Genomic DNA, 18,969 nt, shown 5'->3' on the forward strand with positions numbered 1-18,969 from the left:
AAAATAGTTGAGAAGTCCCAGGAACGACCGCAGCTCCGTGACGTTCTGTGGCCTGGGCGCGTTCCTGATAGCCTCTGTCTTGGTGTCTGTGGGCCGAATGGTGTCTGCCGCGATCTTTCTCCCGAAAAACTCCACTTCTGTTGCCATGAGATGCATTTCGACCTCTTCAGCCGCAGCCCTACGCAATCCAGTCGCTGGAGGACCTCCTCCAGGTTTTGTAGGTGCACGACTGTGTCCTGACCCATGACCAATATGTCGTCCTGAAAAACCTCCGTGCATGGTACCGACTTGAGTAGGCTCTCCATGTTTCTCTCGAAGATCTCTGCAGCCGACCGAATTCCAAACGGGCATCTGTTGTAGATGAACAGTCCCTTGTGCGTGTTGATGCAGGTGAGGCCCTTCGAAGACTCCTCCAGCTCCTGCTCATGTAGGCCGAAGTCAGGTCGAGCTTGGTGAACATCTTGCCTCCTGCCAGCGTCGCAAATAGTTTGTCTGCCTTAGGTAGCGGCTATTGGTCCTGTAGCGAGAAACGATTAATAGTTACTTTATAATTGCCGCAAATCCTGACCGTGCCATCACTTTTGAGTACTGGAACAATCGGGCTGGCCCACTTGCTGAATTCCACTGGGGAAATGGTGCCCTCGCGTTGCAGCCTGTCCAGCTTGATTTCCACTCTCTCCCTCATCATGTGAGGTACCGCTCGCGCCTTGTGGTGAATGGGTCGTGCCTCTGGGACCAAGTGGATCCACACCTTCGCCCCGGAAAAGATTCCAATGTCTGGCTCAAAAAGGGAAGGAAATTTGTTAAGAACCTGGATACATGAGGCCTCATTGACATGTGATAGCGCTCGAATGTCATCCCAGTTCCAGCGGATTTTGCCTAGCCAGCTCCTTCCAAGCAGTGTGGGGCCATTGCACGAGACAATCCAGAGTGGCAGTTCGTGCACCGTGCCCTCGTAGGTTACCTTGACCATGGCGCTGCCCAGGACAGTGATGAGCTCTCAGTTCTACGTTCTCAGTTTCGTATGGATGGGGCTCAGGGCTGGTCTGAGTGCCTTGTTGCACCACAGCCTCTCAAACATCTTTTTACTCATGATGGATTGGCTAGCGCCAGTGTTCAGTTCCATGGCTACGGGTAAGCCATTCAATTTTACATTTAGCATTATAGGTGGACATTTCATCAAAAATGTGTGCACCCCGTGTACTTCAGCATCTGCCTCCTCTCTCTGAAGCTCGAAATTGCTTTGATCCACCATGGACCGATCTTCCTCTGCCACCTGTGGTTAGCAGGTTTTGCAAAGCCTGCAGCTCGTCTGCAAGCTCGTTGGAGGTGCCCCATTGTTCCACAGCTCTTGTAAACATACCCTTTGAAGTGGCATGAATTGGATGAATGAAAGCCTCCACAACGCCAACAAGATGTGAATTGCCTTGCATTCATCCCTTGTTGCGACTCTGAGTCATCTGGGTCACCTGAGGCTGCTGGCAGTTGCAGATTCGTGGTTTCTGCTCTGTACATTTCTGCTCGCAAACACAGTTCCAGTTAATTTATGAACATTGCTCGCACTTGTGTGCTGAGAGATTTGTTTGGTGTTATCACTGGTGGACATAAACGCCTGTGCTATCGCAATGGCCTTACTGAGGGTCGGTGTCTCTGCAGTCAAAAGTTTTCGTAGGATGGTCTCGTGGCCAATGCCCAGTACAAAAAAGTCTCTGAGCATCTGCTCCAGGTAGCCATCAAACTCACATTGTCCTGCAAGTTGCCTTAGCTCGGCGACGTAGCTCGCCACTTCCTGACCTTCAGATCGCTGACACATGTAGAACCGATACCTCGCCATCAGCACGTTCTCCCTCGGATTAAGATGCTCCCGAACCAGTGTACACAGCTCCTCATATAACTTATCTGTGGGTTTCACCAAAGCCAGAAGATTCTTATGAGGCTGTAGGTCGGTGCCCCGCAGACTGTGAGGAGGACCGCTCTCCTTTTTGCAGCACTTCCTTCTCCGTCCAGCTCGTTGGCTACAAAGTACTGGTCTAACCGTTCGACATAGGCTTCCTAGTCCTCACCCTCCGAGAACTTCTCCAGGATGCCCACAGTTTGCTGCATCTTTGCGTTGGATTCGTATTCTCGTCGCTAGTTATTGTGTTCCTAACACAGATGAGACTGCACACAGGGAGGTTAAAGTAACAGTGACCTCAGTCTTTATTAAAACACGCCAGAGTGAGTCACAGGCCTTAGGGGCCGGCTTATATACAGTGCTCCCAAGGGATGCTGGGATCCCTTGAGACTTCAGGGGATGCGCTCCTTGGTGGCGGAACATGGGAGTGCATCCTTTACAGATACACAACAGGTCCCGCACAAGAGATTCGTGTGCAAAATTAAAGCACATAGTATTGGGGATAATGTATTGACGTGGATAGAGAACTGATTGGCAGTCAGGAAGCAAAGAGTAGGAATAAACGGATCCTTTTCAGAATGACAGGCAGTGACTAGTGGGGTACCGCAAGGTTCAGTGCTTGGTCCCCAGCTATTTACAATATACATTAATGATTTGGACAAAGGAATTGAATGTAATATCTCCAAGTATGCAGATGACACTAAGCTGGGTGGCAGTGTGAGCTGTGAGGAGGATGCTAAGAGGTTGCAGGGTGACTTGGATAGGTTAGGTGAGTGGGCAAATGCATGGCAGATGCAGTATAATGTGGATAAATGTGAGGTTATCCACTTTGGTGGCAAAAACAGGGAGGCAGAATATTATCTGAATGGTGACAGATTAGTAAAAGGGGAGGTTGACATGCAGGTACAGCAGGCGGTGAGGAAGGCAAATGGCATATTGGCCTTCATTGCTAGGGGATTTGAGTATAGGAACAGGGAGGTCTTACTGCAGTTGTATAGGGCCTTGGTGAGGCCACACCTGGAGTATTGTGTACAGTTTTGGTCTCCTAATCTGAGGAAGGACATTCTTGCTATTGAGGGAGTGCAGCGAAGCTTCATCAGACTGATTCTCGGGATGGCAGGACTGACATATGAAGAAAGACTGGATCGACTAGGCTTGTATTCACTGGAATTTAGAAGAATAAGAGGGGATCTCATAGAAACATATACAATTCTGACAGAATTGAACAGGTTAGATGCAGGAAGAATGTTCCCGATGTTGGGGAAGTCCAGAACCAGGGGTCACAATCTAAGGATAAGGGGTAAGGACCGAGATGAGGAGAAACTTCTTCACTCAGAGAGTTGTGAACCTGTGGAATTCTCTACCACAGGAAGTTGTTGAGGCCAGTTCGTTAGATATATTCAAAAGGGAGTTAGATGTGGCCCTTACAGCTAAAGGATCAAGGCGTATGGAGAGAAAGCAGGAATGGGGTACTGAAGTTGCATGATCAACCATGATCATATTGAATGGTGGTGCAGGCTCTAAGGGCCGAATAGCCTGCTCCTGCACCTATTTTCTATGTTTCTATGTTTATCAGGGAGGCTTTGAGGGTGTCCTTGTAATGTTTCCTCTGCCCACCTTTGGCTCGTTTGCCGTGAAGGAGTTCCGAGTAGAGCGCTTGCTTTGGGAGTCTCGTGTCTGGCATGCGAACAATGTGGCCTGCCCAGCGGAGCTGATCAAATGTGGTCAGTGCTTCAATGCTGGGGATTTTGGCCTGGTCAAGGACGCTAACGTTGGTGCGTCTGTCCTCCCAGGGGATTTGTAGGATCTTGTGGAGCCATCGTTGGTGGTATTTCTCCAGCGACTTGAGCTGTCTACTGTACATGGTCCATGTCTCTGAGCCATACAAGGGGGCGGGTATTACTGCAGCCCTGTAGACCATGAGTTTGGTGGCAGATTTGAGGGCCTGGTCTTCAAACACTCTTTTCCTCTTAAATAAAGGAGACTACAAAAGTATGAGGGCAGACTTGGGTAAAGTGGACTGGGAAAATAGATTAAAGTGTAGGACGGTTGATGAACAGTGGCGTACATTTAAGGAGATATTTCAAAACTCTCAAGAAAAATATATTCCAGTGAGGAGGAAAGCGTGTAAAAGAAAAGATAGCCATCCGTGGCTAACTAAAGAAATAAAGTATCGTGCCCGTTCTATTTCCCGCACCTCTGCTCTCACCCCTTCCCTCCCTCAGAACCATGACAGGGTTCCCCTTGTCCTCACCTTTCACCCCACCAGCCTCCACATTCAACGGATCATCCTCCGCCATTTCCACCACCCCCAGCGTGATCCCACCACCAATCACATCTTCTCCTCCCCGCTCAGCATTCCGAAGGGACCGCTCCCTCTGCGACACCCTGGGCCATTCCGCAGTTACCCCCAGCAACCCCTCCCCTTCCCACGGCACCTTCCCATCAAGCGCAGGAGATGCAACACCTGCTCTTTTATCTCCTCCCTTCCCACTATCCAGGGCCCCAAATACTCCTTCCAGGTGAAACAGCGATTTACTTGCACTTCTTTCAATTTCGTATACTGTATTCGCTGCTCACGATGTGGTCTCCTCTACATTGGGGAGACCAAGCGCACCTCCGTGCAGTCCGCAAGTGTGACCCTGAGCTTCTGGTCGCCTGTCACTTTAATTTTCCGCTCCACTCCCACTCTGACCTCTCCGTTCTCGGTCTCCTACACTGCTCCAACGAAGCTCAACGCAAGCTCGAGGAACAGCGCCTCATCTTTCGTTTAGGCACTTTGCAGCCTGTGGACTCAACATCGATTTCAAAAATTACAGAGTAACCGCTACCAATCTTTGGCTCCCTTCCTCCCACCCCCCCCCAGCCTCCCACCACCCCCCAGCCTCCCACCCCTGCCCCAGAGCCTGTTTCTTTCTTTTTTTCTCCTCGTCTCTAATAGCAGTTGGTCATTATCCCACCATTCACACCCTATCCTGACTAATGTTTTTCCAACTCCTGGCATTACCATTTGAATTCGGCCCATCGTCCCTTTTGTCTCTCTAATCTCTCCTGTTTTCCACCCTATCACAGACCTTCCCTTTTGTTCTTTCTTCCCCTCCCCCTTTCAGTGCTGGTTAAGAATCTGTTCTTTCCGAACACTCTCCAGTTCTGACGAAGGGTCATCGACCCGAAACGTTAACTCTGCTTCCTCTCCACAGAGGCTACCTGACCCGCTGAGATTTCCAGCATTTTCTGTTTTTATTATAAATAAAGGACAGTATCCAATTAAAAACAAGGACATACAAAGTGGCCAACACTAGTGAGAGGACAGAAGATTGGGAAGCTTTTAAAAGCCAGCAAAGAATGACTAAAAAAAATGATTAAGAGAGGGAAGATAGACTATGAAAGTAAACTAGTAAAAAGATAGCAAGAGTTTCTACAGGTATATAAAAAGGAAAAGAGTGGCTAAAGTAAATGTTGGTCCCTTAGAGGATGAGACCGGGAAATTAGTGATGGGGAACATGGAAATAGCAAAAACTCTGAACAAATATTTTGTATCAATCATTATGGTAGAGGAAACTAAAAATATCCCAACAGGGGATAGTCAAGGGGCTATATGGGGTGGAACTTAACACAATCACTAAGTACTCAGTAAGATAATGGGACTAAAGGCGGATACATCCCCTGGACCTGATGGCTTGCATCCTAGGGTCTTAAGAGAAGTAGCGGCAGGTGAAAGTGGATGTATTAGTTGTAATTTACCAAATTCCCTGGATTCTGGGGAGGTCCCAGCAGATTGCGAAACTACAAATGTAATGCCCCTATTTAAAAAAGGAGGCAGACAAAAAGCAGGTAAGACCAGTTAGCCTGACATCTGTGGTTGGGAAAATGTTGGAGTCCATTATTAAAGAAGCAGGACATTTGGAAAAGCAAAATTCGGTCAGGCAGAGTCAGCAAGGATTTATGAAGGGGAAGTCATGTTTGACAAATTTGCTGGAATATTTGAGGATGTAACAAACAGGGTGGATAAATGGGAACCAGCGGATGTGGTGTATTTGGACTTTCAGAAAGCATTTGACAAGGTGCCACATAAAAGGTTACTGCACAAGATAAAAGTTCACGAGGTCGGGAGTAATATATTAGCATGGATAGTGGATTGACTAACTAACAGAAAACAGAGTCGGGATAAATGGTTCATTCTCGGGTTGGCAACCAATAACTAGTGGGGTGCCGCAGGGATCAGTGCTGGGACCCCAACTATTTACAATCTATATTAACGACTTGGAAGAAGGGACTGAGTGTAACGTAGCCAAGTTTGCTGACGATACAAAGATGGGAGGAAAAGCAACGTGTGAGGAGGACACAAAAAATCTGCAAAAGGACATAGACAGGCTAAGTGAGTGGGCAAAAATTTGGTAGATGGAGTATAATGTTGGAAAATGTGAGGTTATTCACTTTGGCAGATAAAATCGAAGAGCAAGTTATTATTTAAATGGAGAAAAATTGCAAAGTGCTGCAGTTCAGCGGGACCTGGGGGTCCTGGTGCATGAAACACAAAAGGATAGTATGCAGGTACAGCAAGTGATCAGGAAGACCAATGGAATCTTAGCCTTTATTGCAAAGGGGATGGAGTATAAAAGCAGGGAAGTCTTGCTACAGTTATACAGGGTATTGGTGAGGCCACACCTAGAATACTGTGTAGTTTTGGTTTCCATATTTACGAAAGGAAATACTTGCTTTGGAGGCAGTTCAGAGAAGGTTCACTGGGTTGCTTCCGGAGATGAGGAGGTTGACTTATGAGGAAAGGTTGAGTAGGTTGAGCCTCTAATTGGAATTCAGAAGAATGAAAAGTGATCTTATCGAAACGTATAAGATTATGAGGGGGTTTGACAAGGTGGATGCAGAGAGAATGTTTCCAATGATGGGGGAGACTAGAACTAGAGGGCATGATCTTAGAATAAGGGGCCGCCCATTTAAAACTGAGTCGACGAGGAATTTCTTCTCTCAAAGGGTTGTAAATCTGGAATTTGCTGCCTCAGAGAGCTGTGGATGCTGGATCATTGAATAAATTTAAGACAGAGCTAGACAGTTTCTTAACCGATAAGGGAATAAGGGATTATGGGGGGCGGGCAGGGAAGTGGAGCTGAGTCCATGATCAGATCAGCCATGATCGTATTAAATGGCAGAGCAGGCTCGAGGGGCCGCATGGCCTACTCCTGCTCCTATTTCTTATGTTCTTATGAATGGTAGGACACTGAAAAATGCAGAGGGAAGGTCGTGCCTGACTAACCAGATTGAATTATTTGGAGGAGGTAACCAGGAGGGTTGCTGTGGGTAGTGCATTTGATGTAGTGGTCTACCTGGATTTTTAGCAAGGCTTTTGGCAAAGTCCCTCATGGCAGACTGGTCAGAAAAGTAAAAGCCCATGGGATCCAGGGCAAAGTGGCAAGTTGTATCCAAAATCGGCTCAGAGGCAGGAAGCAGAGGCTAATGTTCGATGGGTGTTCTTGTGACTGGAAGGCTGTTTCTAGTGGGGATCCGCAGGGCTCAGTACTCGGTTCCCTGCTTCCTGTGCTACATTAGTGATTTAGACTTCAACGTAGGGGGCGTGATTAAGAAGTTTGCAAATGGTACAAAAATTGGCCGTGCGGTTGATAGTGAGGAAGAAAGCTGTAGACCGTAGGAAGTTATCAATGGGCTGGTCAGTTGGGCAGAAAAGAGGCAAATGGAACTCAATCCGGAGAAGTGTGAGCTGGGGAGGGCTAACAAGGCAAGGGAATACACATTAAATGGTAGGACACTGAGAAGTGTAGAGGAACAGATGGACCTTGGAGTGAATGTTCACAGATCCTTGAAGGTATCAGGCCCGGCAGATAAGGTGGTTAAGAAGGCATACTTACTTTTATTAGCCAAGGCATAAAAAACAAGAGCAGGGAGGTTATGCTCAAACTGTATAAAACAGTAGTTAGGCTGGAGTACTGCGTGCAGTTCTGGTCACATTACAGGAAGGATGTAATTACACTAGAGAGGGTACAGAACAGATTCACGAGGATATTGCCAGGACTGGAGAATTTTAGCTGTGAGGAAAGATTGGATAGGCTGCAATTGTTTTCTTTGGAACAGAGGAGACTGAGGGGAGACTTGATTGAGTCTATAAAATTATGAAGGGCTGGAAGGACCTATTTCCATTAGCAAAGAGGTCAATAACTTAGGGGGCACAGATTTAAAGTCATTGGCAGAAGAATTGGAGGGGAGTTGAGGAAAAACCCTCATCATGTTTAATAAGCACTTGAACTGCCCTAACCAGATTATTTTCAATTTTATTTCACATTTATATAAAATCTCGTTCACATTTAAATGATTTTTTTAAAAGAAGTTTGTTCACATACGACACACATTGTACCTGTACTCTCTTGCGTTGAGGAGAATGAGAATCCCTTTGAAACATGCAAGATTCTGAGGGGCATTGACAGGGTAGATGCTGAGATGACAAGGTAGATGCTGAGAGGTTGTTTTCCCCTGGCTGGAGACCATAGAACTAGGGGTCACAGTCTCAGGATAAGGGATCGGCCATTTAAGACTGAGAAGACGAGGAATTTCTTCATAGTGTCAGTCATGGCTCATTGAGTGGCACTCTTGCCTCAGAGTCATAAAGTAGTGGGTTCATATCCCATGAGCACAAAAATCTAGGCTGACACTCCCAGGGCAGTGCTGAGGGAGCGCTGCACTGTCGGAAGTGCTGTCTTTCGGATGAGACGTTAAACCGAGGCCCTGTCTGCTCTCTCAGGTGGACATAAAAGATCCCAATGGCCCTATTTAAAAGAAGAAGAGCAGGGGAGTTCTCCCTGGTGCCCTGGCCAATATTTATCCTTCAATCAACATCATAAATTTGGGTTATCTGGTCATTATCACGTTGCTGTTTGTGGGAGCTTGCTGTGCGCAATATAGCTGCCTCATTTCCCACGTTAAAACAGCGGCTCCATTTCAAAAAGTACTTCCGTGACTGTAAAACACTTTGGGACATCTGGTGGTCATGAACAGGTGCTATATAAATGCAACTTCTATTTGGAGAATCATTTAAGTCACTTTAGCCGGGCTTTTAAACGACTATTTGAGTTGCATACATTAGGTACGGCTGTCATACACACGATGTTAGAACCCCCCCCCTTGCCGGCTCCTGGTGTAGACACAGTGCAGCCCCCCACAGACCAACAGCAGCACCCATAACGGAGGCATCAGCTACGAGTTACCCGCTGATGGGCCACAGATAACAACAGAGGTCAGATCACGGGGAAGGGCGAGGCGCCGGAGGCAGTAAGGAACCACCCCTGGCAGAGCCCACCTCCCATTACTCACATCTTCCATCACAGCCCCCACCCCCCACCAGGCACGGATGCGAGGGGGTGAAGTCTATTATTTTTTTGAGGTTTGCTATTCTTGAAATGTTGGTGTTACATAGGATTACATTGGGTATAAAGCACAGGCACAGGTCATTCGGCACCCCCTGTCCATTTATGCTCCACTCAAGCCTCCTTCCGTCTTTCCTCATTATCAGCATAACCCTCTATTCCCCTCTCCCTCATATGCTTATCTAACCTCCCCTCAAATGCATCGATATTATTCACCTCAACCACTCCCTGTGGCAGCGAGTTCCACATTCTCATCACTCTCGGGGCAAAGAAGTTTCTTCTGAATTCCCGATTGGATTTCTTGGTGACTATCTTATATTGATGGCCTCTAGTTTTGCTCTTCCCCACAGGTGGAAACATTCTCTCTGTATCTACTCTATCAAAACCTTTCATAATTCTAAACTAACTCTATTATTCATTTTGTTTCTGCTGTACTTAAGTCAGAGTCCGAAGTCACTTTAAACTGTTCAAATGTTTTTACTTACATCAAACATTTTTACATTACAACTGTTTACATAGTCATCATCATCATCATAGGCAGTCCCTTGGAAACGAGGAAGACTTGCTTCCACTCTTAAAAGTGAGTACTTATGTGGCTGAACAGTCCAATACGAGAACCACAGTCTCTGTCACAGGTGGGACAGATAGTCGCTGAGGGAAAGGGTGGATGGGACTGGTTTGCCGCACGCTCCTTCCGCGACCTGCGCTTGATTTCTGCATGCTCTCGGCAATGAGACTCGAGGTGCTCAGCGCCCTCCCAGATGCAATTCCTCCACTTGGAACGGTCTTTGGCCAGGGATTCCCAGGTGTCGGTGGGGATGTTGCACTTTATCAGGGAGGCTTTGAGGGTGTCCTTGTAACGTTTCCTCTGCTCACCTTTGGCTCATTTGCTGTGAAGGAGTTCCGAGTAGAGCGCTTGCTTTGGGAGTCTGGCATGTGAACTATGTGGCCTGCCCAGCAGAGCTGATCAAGTGTGGTCAGTGTTTCAATGCTGGGGATGTTGGCCTGGTCGAGGACGCGAATGTTTGTGTGTCTGTCCTCCCAGGGGATTTGCAGGATCTTGCGGAGACATCGTTGGTGGTATTTCTTCAGCAATTTGAGGTGTCCAGTGTACATGGTCCATGTCTCTGAGCCATACAGGAGGGCGGGTATCACTACAGCCCTGTAGACCATGAGCTTGGTGACAGTTTTGAGGGCCTGGTCTTCAAACACTCTTTTCCTCAGGCAGCCGGAGGCTGTACTGCCGCACTGGAGGCAATGTTGGATCTCATCGTCAATGTCTGCTCTTGTTGATAAGAGGCTCCCAAGATATGGGAAATGGTCCACGTTGTCCAGGACCATGTCGTGGATCTTGATGACAGGGGGACAGTGCTGTGCAGTCAGGACAGGCTAGTGGAGGACCTTTGTCTTGCTGATGTTTTGCGTAAGTCCCATGCTGTCGTACGCCTCAGTAATTAGGTCGACTATGTCCTGGAGTTCAGCCTCTGTATGTGCGCAGAAGCAGGTGTCGTCTGGGTACTGTAGCTCGACAACAGAGGTTGGGGTGGTCTGGGACCTGGCCTGGAATTGGCGGAGGTTGAACAGGTTCCCACTGATTCTGTATTTTTAGTTCCACTCCAGCGGGGAGCTTGTTGACTGTGAGGTGGAGCATGGCAGCGAGGAAGATTGAGAAGAGGGTTGGGGCGATGATGCAGCCCTGTTTGACCCCGGTCCGGACGTGGATTGGGTCTGCAATGGATCCGTCAGTAAGGATCACGGCCTGCATGTCGTCGTGGAGCAGGCGAAGGATGTTGACAAACTTTCGGGGGCATCCGAAACAGAGGACGCTCCATAGACCGTTGTAGTTGACAGTGTCAAAGGCCTTTGCAAGGTCGAAGAAAGCCCTGTATAAGGCCTGGTGCTGTTCCCTGCATTTTTCCTGCAGCTGTCGCGCTGCAAAAATAACAAATAACTAGCTAACCATATTTGTATTTAAATTCTTGCATTGAGTATTTGCTGCTACAATAAAAGTTCAGTTTGACTTTCAATCTCGCCTGGCCTTTTGAGTGCCTTCCTGGGAAAGGGGAAGGGAGGCGGCCTGTCGCCCCTCAGCACTGTCCAAATGCATCAGCCACCAGCTGCTCTCTGGTCGCACTCCCCGCTCCAGCCTTGGCCTCGTCGGGTGGCTCCGGGAGCAGGTCCTCGGAGTCATCCGTGTCGGACTCCTCGGTGTCGTCCATTTCCGCCGGAATCTCGTCCGCCGGGTCGAGGGTCATCCCCTCCCACAGGGCAAAGTTGTGCAGGGCGCAGCAGGCCATCACAATCTTCGACACTTTGACGGGCGAGTACTGCAAAGTGCCCCCCGACCGGTCCAGGCAGCGGAAACGGGATTTCAGCAGCCTGATTGTCTCCTCCGCCACTTGGCGCGTGGACGCGTGCGCCCGGTTGTACCTCTCCCGCGCTTCGCTGTCGGGGCTGTGGTAGGGGGTCATCAGCCACGGTTTCAGCGGGTAGACCTCGTCGCCCAGTATCCACCCCGGCCGTGGACGCAATCGGCTGAGGGCGTCGTGCAAGTCCGAGTGACGGAGGACTGCGGCGTCGTGGGTGCTCCCCCGGTGATCGGCGCTGACGTTCAGGATCCGCAGCTGGGCATCGCAAAGGATCATCACGTTTAAGGAGTGATACCCCCTCTTGTTTATGTACGTGGCGGCTGTGTTGTTGGGCGCCTTCAGTGCGATGTGGGTTCCAGCCACGGCCCCCAGCACTTTGGGGAAGTCCGCGATCCTTTGGAACGCGAGCGACCTCTCCCGCAGTCGCGCTGGGGACATGTCAAAGTCAATGAACTCGGCCGCCCTGCGGGATATGGCATCCGTGACCTGGTGAACGCAGGCCCTGGCAGCGCTCTGGGTGATGTTGCAAATGTCACCGGTGCCCGACAGCAGCGAACCGGACGCATAAAATTTGAGGGCCGTGGACACCTTCATGGCCACCGACAAGGCAGTGCGGGTCTTGGAGCGGGGCTGGAGGTCCTCCTTCAACATATCGCAGAGGCGGCCGATTGCCTCTTTACTGAAGCGCAGTCTCCTCACGCACAACTCCTCCGACATCGCCTCAAAAGACAGCCTCTCCCTGTACACTCTCTGGGGAGGGTAAAAGTTCCTTCTGATCAGCCGACGTTCATGGTTCCTGACTCTCCTTCGCTGTTCCCTCCTGCGTCGGGCTCTCCTCAGCAACAAAGCACACAAGATTGGGCCAAAAAGTTCAAAAGGCATCTTCCCCCCCTCTCACAGCCTTCTTCTTTAAGCAGTTCCACTACATTTGAAAAAAAAATTGAAAAGATCATATACTAAATGGAATATACTTCAATGCAAGGAGTGTAACGAATAAGGCAGATGAGCTGAGAGCACAGGTAGACACTCGGGAGTACGATATTATAGCTATTACAGAGACATGGCTGAAAGAGGGGCAGGTATGGCAGCCTAACATTCCTGGTTACAGGATTTTCAGACGGGATAGAGAGGGGGGTAAAAAGTAGGACTTCAAAAGGTAGTAATGTCTGGATTGCTACCAGTGCCACGTGCTAATCAGAGTGGAGGGAGCAGGATAGTTAGAATAAATACGTGGCTTGAGCAGTGGTGCAAGAGGGATTCAAATTCCTGGGACATTGGAACCAGTTCTGGGGGAAGTGGGACCTGTACAAAAGGGACGGTCTGCACTTGGGCAGGACTGGAACTGATGTCCTGGGGGTAACATTTGCTAATGCAGTTCGGGAGTGTTTAAACTAATATGGCAGGGGGATGGGAACCTATGCAGCGAGACAGGGCGATGTAATATGGAGTCAGAAACAGATGGTAGAAAGGTAAAAAGCAATAGTGAAAGGCCGAGTAAACAAAGGCAAGAAAGAAAAAGGGCCACACGACATCATAATTCTAAAAGGACAAAGGGTGTTAAAAAAACAAGCCTGAAGGCTTTGTGTCTTAATGCAAGGAGTATCCGTAATAAGGTGGATGAATTAACTGTGCAAATAGATGTTAACAGATATGATGTGATTGGGATTACAGAGAAGTGGCTCCAGGATGATCAGGGCTGGGAACTCAACATCCAAGGGTATTCAACATTCAGGAAGGGTAGAATAAAAGGAAAAGGAGGGGGGGTAGCATTGCTGGGTAAAGAGGAGATTAATGCAATAGTCAGGAAGGACATTAGCTTGGATGATGTGGAATCTATATGGGTAGAGCTGCAGAACACCAAAGGACAAAAAACGTTAGTGGGAGTTGTGTACAGACCTCCAAACAGTAGTAGTGATGTTGCGGGGGGCATCAAACAGGAAATTAGGGGTGCATGCAATAAAGGTGCAGCAGTTATCATGGGTGACTTTAATATGCACAAAGATTGGGCTAACCAAACTGGAAGCAATACGGTGGAGGAGGATTTCCTGGAGTGCATAAGGGATGGTTTTCTAGAGGAACCAACTAGGGGGGAGGCCATCTTAGACTGGGTGTTGTGTAATGAGAGAGGATTAATTAGCATTCTCGTTGTGTGAGGCCTCTTGGGGAAGAGTGACCATAATATGATGGAATTCTACATTAGGATGGAGAATGAAACAGTTAATTCAGAGACCATGGTCCAGAACTTAAAGAAGGGTAACTTTGAAGGTCTGAGGCGTGAATTGGCTAGGATAGATTGGCGAATGATACTTAAGGGGTTGACAGTGGATGGGCAATGGCAGACATTTAGAGACCGCATGGATGAACTACAATAATTGTACATCCCTGTCTGGCGTAAAAATAAAAAAGGGAAGGCGGCTCAACTGTGGCTATCAAGGGAAATCAGGGATAGTATTAAAGCCAAGGAAGTGGCATACAAATTGACCAGAAATAGCAGCGAACCTGGGGACTGGGAGAAATTTAGAACTCAGCAGAGGAGGACAAAGGGTTTGATTAGGGCAGGGAAAATAGAGTACGAGAGGAAACTTGCAGGGAACATTAAAACGGACTGCAAAAGCTTCTATAGATATGTAAAGAGAAAAAGGTTAGTAAAGACAAACGTAGGCCCCCTGCAGTCAGAATCAGGGGAAGTCATAATGGGGAACAAAGAAATGGCAGACCAATTGACCAAGTACTTTGGTTCGGTATTCACTAAGGAGGACACAAACAACCTTCCGAATATAAAAGGGGTCAGAGGGTCTAGTAAGAAGGAGGAACTGAGGGAAATCCTTATTAGTCAGGACATTGATGAGATTGAAGGCCGATAAATCCCAGGGCCTGATGGTCTGCATCCCAGTGTACTTAAGGAGGTGGCCTTGGAAATAGCGAATGCATTGACAGTCATTTTCCATTAAATGTAGTATCTCCAAATTTGTGGATGACACTAAGTTGGGTGGCAGTGTGAGCTGCGAGGAAGATGCTATGAGGCTGCAGAGTGACTTGGATAGGTTAGGTGAGTGGGCAAATGCATGGCAGATGAAGTATAATGTGGATAAATATGAGGTTATCCACTTTGGTGGTAAAAACAGAGAGACAGACTATTATCTGAATGGTGACAGATTAGGAAAAGGGGAGGTGCATCAGTCATTGAAAGTTGGCATGCAGGTACAGCAGACGGTTAAGAAAGCAAATGGCATGTTGGCCTTCATAGCGAGGGGATTTGAGTACAGGGGCAGGGAGGTGTTGCTACAGTTGTACAGGGCCTTGGTGAGGCAACACCTGGAGTATTGTGTGCAGTTTTGGTCTCCTAACTTGAGGAAGGACATTCTTGCTATTGAGGGAGTGCAGCGAAGGTTCACCAGACTGATTCCCGGGATGGCGGGACTGACATATCAAGAAAGACTGGATCAACTGGGCTTGTATTCACTGGAGTTCAGAAGAATGCGAGGGGATCTCATTGAAACGTTTAAAATTCTGACGGGTTTAGACAGGTTAGATGCAGGAAGAATGTTCCCAATGTTGGGGAAGTCCAGAACCAGGGGTCACAGTCTAAGGATAAGGGGTAAGCCATTTAGGACCGAGATGAGAAGAAACTTCTTCACCCAGAGAGTGGTGAACCTGTGGAATTCTCTATCACAGAAAGTTGTTGAGGCCAATTCACTAAATATATTCAAAAAGGAGTTAGATGAGGTCCTTACTGCTAGGGGGATCAAGGGGTATGGCGAGAAAGCAGGAATGGGGGACTGAAGTTGCATTTTCAGCCATGAACTCATTGAATGGCGGTGCAGGCTCGAAGGGCCGAATGGCCTACTCCTGCACCTATTTTCTATGTTTCTATGGGTCGTGGTATTGATTAAAGAAACTATTACAACTGTGAGGAGGGATGATATGTTAGAGGGATCATCAAACGAGGCCGTATGGGTCGAACTGAAAAACAAAAAGGGACAATCACACGCTGGGAGTGCACTATAGAACCCCGTGAGGGAGATAGAAGAGCAAATATATGGGCAAATTTCTGAGGAGTGCAAAAACTATAGGGCAGTAATTCTAAGATTTCAACTATCCTAATATTAACTGGGACAACATCAGTGTGAAGGGTATAGAGGGTGCAGAATTCCTAAAATGCATTCAGGAGAACTTTTTTAGTCAGCGTGTAGCAAGCCCAACACGGGAGGGAGCAGTTCTGGATTTAGTTTTCGGGAATTAAGCTGGGCAGGTGGAAGGGGTATCAGTGGGAGAGCACTTGGGTGCCAGTGATCATAATTCAGTCAGATTTAAGGTAGTTATGGAAAAGGACAAAGTTAGACCAGGAGTAAAGGTTCTAAATTGGGGAAAAGCCAATTTTGCTGAGCTGAGAGATGATTTGGCCAAAGTGGACTGGAAGCAGCTACTTGAAGGTAAATCAGTGTCAGAGCAGTGAGAGGCATTCAAGGAGGAGATCCGAAGGGTTCAGACCAAATATGTTCCCTTAAAGAAAAAGGGAGGGGGTAACAAATCTAAAGGCCCCTGGATGTCTAGGGACATACAGGGTAGAATAAAGAATAAAAGGGAAGCTTGTGACAGATACCAAGGGCTAAATACTGCAGAATCTCTCGAGGAGTATAGAAAGTCCAGGGGTGAGATCAAAAGGGATATTAGGAAAGCAAAGTGAGAGTATGAAAAATTATTGGCAAGGAAAACCCAAAGATTTTTAAAAATGTATTACGAGCAAGAGGATAACTAAAGAAAGGGTAGGGCTTATTAGAGATCAATCTGTGTGTGGAGGCGGAAGATGTGGGTATGGGTCCTAATGAATATTTGCGTCTGTTTTCACAAAAGAGAGGGGCGATGCAGACACAGCTATTGGAGAGGCGTTGGAGAAGGATAGAGTGGTCAACCGTGTCATAGGCACCAGACAGGTCGAGGCAAACGAGGAGGGATAGTTTACCTTTTTCACAGTCACAAAGGACTCACACAGTCTCATCCGAAAGACGGCGCCTCTGACAGTGCAGCACTCCCTCAGTATTGCACTGGAGTGTCAGCCTAGATTTTTGTGCTCACGGAATATGAACCCACAATTTTATGACTGTGAGGCGAGAGTGCCACACAATGAGCCATGGCTGACACTACGAAGAAATTCGTCCTCATCTCAATCTTTAACGGCCGACCGCTTATCCTGAGACTATGACCCCTAGTTCAAACGATAAGGGGATAAGAGATTATGGGGAGCGGGCAGGGAAGTGGAGATGAGTCCATGATCAGATCAGCCATGATCTTATTGAATGGTGGAGCAGGCTCGAGGGGCCTTATGTCCTACTCCTGCTCCTATTTCTTATGTTCTAAGTGTCTCCCAGCTAGGGGAAACAACCTCTCAGCATCTACCCTGTCAATCCCCCTCAGAATCTTATACGTTTCAATGAGTTTCTTATTCTTCTCAACTCAGGAGCGTACAGGTACAATGTGTGTCATATGTGAACAAACTTATTTTAAAAAGTCATTTAAATGTGAACAGATTTTTATATAAATGTGAAATAAAATTGAAAAAATCTGATACCTGTGTCTTGCAGCTGTACAGGGTAGGTTTATTCCATGTAAGAATCTTGTTCCCTCGTTAAGTATTCACGAATGCCCAACAGGCTCCTTGCTCCTCCTCACACACGCCCTAAAATTTTATAGCGACACACTTCGTTAGCAGTGTTGTGCAGAAATGTCCGCAGCACTCTAGCTGTGGCCTAACTAGTGTTTTAGAGAGTTCGAGCATAAATTCCCTGCTCTTATATTCTGTGCTTCGGCTAATAAAGGCAAGTATCCCATATGCCTTTTTAAGCACCTTATCCACCTTCAGGGATCAGTGGACATGTACTCCTAGATCCCTTTGTTCCTCCACACTTCTCAGCATCCTACCATTTATTGTGTATTCCCTTGAACTTGTTAGCCCTCCCCAAATGCATTACCTCACACTTCTCCGGATTGAGTTCCATTTGCCACTTTTCTGCCCAACTGACCAGCCCATTGATAACTTCCTACGGTCTACAGCTTCCTTCTTCACTATCAACCGCACTGCCATCTGCAAACTTCTTAATCACGCCCTCGACACTGAAGTCTAAATCACTGATGTATAGCACAGGAAGCAGGGAACCGAGTCATGATCTTATTGAATGGTGGTGCAGGCTCAAAGGGCCGAATGGCCTACTCCTGCACCTATTTTCTATGTTTACTGAGCCCTGCGGATCCCCACTGGAAACAGCGTTCCAGTCACAAGAACACTCATCGAACATTAGCCTCTGCTTCCTGCCTCTGAGCCAATTTTGGATGCAACTTGCCACTTTGCCTTGGATCCCATGGGCTTTTACTTTTCTGACCAGTCTGCCATGAGGGACTTTGCCAAAAGCCTTGCTTAAAAATCCATGTAGACCACTACATCAAATGCACTACCCACAGCAACCTTCCTGGGTACCTCCTCCAAATAATTCAATCTGGTTAGTCAGACACGACCTTCTCTCTGCATTTCTCAATGTCCTACCATTCATTGTGCAATGCCCTCCTTGCACCTATCAGTAAATCCCAAATGCATCACCTCTCACTACTGGCCGCCTGCTCAGGGACCTGATGTCCTCCTGCGACCATTCACAACAAAACTTTGCAACATAATAGTTATGCGCATGCGTGCATGGTGGGGGGGGTTCCCGGGGCTGGTCTGGAGGTGGGCGGGGCCTGGGTGGAAGGTGGTAAGTACGCATGCGTGGAGCCTTGTAACCGCCGCAGGGTGCACGCCGGGAGCTGTAGTTCTTCGGAGGGTGGCCGCCTTTGACCGTCAGCGGGCGGTGGACTACATCTTCCGGCGGGCAGCGCGGCTGCGCCTGCGCAGTGCCGTTAGGCCGTGTTGCTGGAGCCAAGATGGCGGCGGCGTGAGCCGAGCGGGAGACAGAGACAGAGAAAGGGAAAGAGGAGAGAGATGTGAGGGCGGCGGCCAGGAGCAGCGGGCACTGAGCGGGAGGAAGACCGACAGAGAGAGAGAGAGGCACACACAGCGGCAGGCCCGAGCGGGCGGCCCCAGGCCTCGGGCTGGGAGTGGATCGGCGGCCGGAGCCTAAGGCGTAGGCCCCAGGGGAGCGGCTGGAATTGAGTAGCGGGGCTTCCCCGGGGGGGGGGAGAGAGGGAGGCCCCGCGGGTGGAGCAGCTCTTGGACTTCAAGAGGTGAGATTGTGGGCCGGCTCTAAGCCCGACATTATCCGGGTCTTTCTCACTCTGTTGTGTGGGATCTTGCTGTGCGCATGTTGGTTCCCACAATGCATCACTG

General features: G+C 48.3%; 2 pseudogenes; one reads left to right on the forward strand and one right to left on the reverse strand.

Moving 5' to 3' along the window:
• Positions 1–9,742: 9,742 nt before the first annotated feature.
• LOC139229474 (putative nuclease HARBI1 pseudogene) lies at positions 9,743–18,319 on the reverse strand (annotated as a pseudogene).
• A 227-nt stretch (positions 18,320–18,546) lies between these two features.
• The window catches only part of LOC139235986 (putative nuclease HARBI1 pseudogene), an 8,191-nt pseudogene continuing 7,768 nt past the window's right edge, over positions 18,547–18,969 (forward strand).

The sequence above is a fragment of the Pristiophorus japonicus genome, chromosome 2 (assembly GCF_044704955.1).
Source record: "Pristiophorus japonicus isolate sPriJap1 chromosome 2, sPriJap1.hap1, whole genome shotgun sequence".
Classification (NCBI taxonomy): Eukaryota; Metazoa; Chordata; class Chondrichthyes; family Pristiophoridae; genus Pristiophorus; species Pristiophorus japonicus.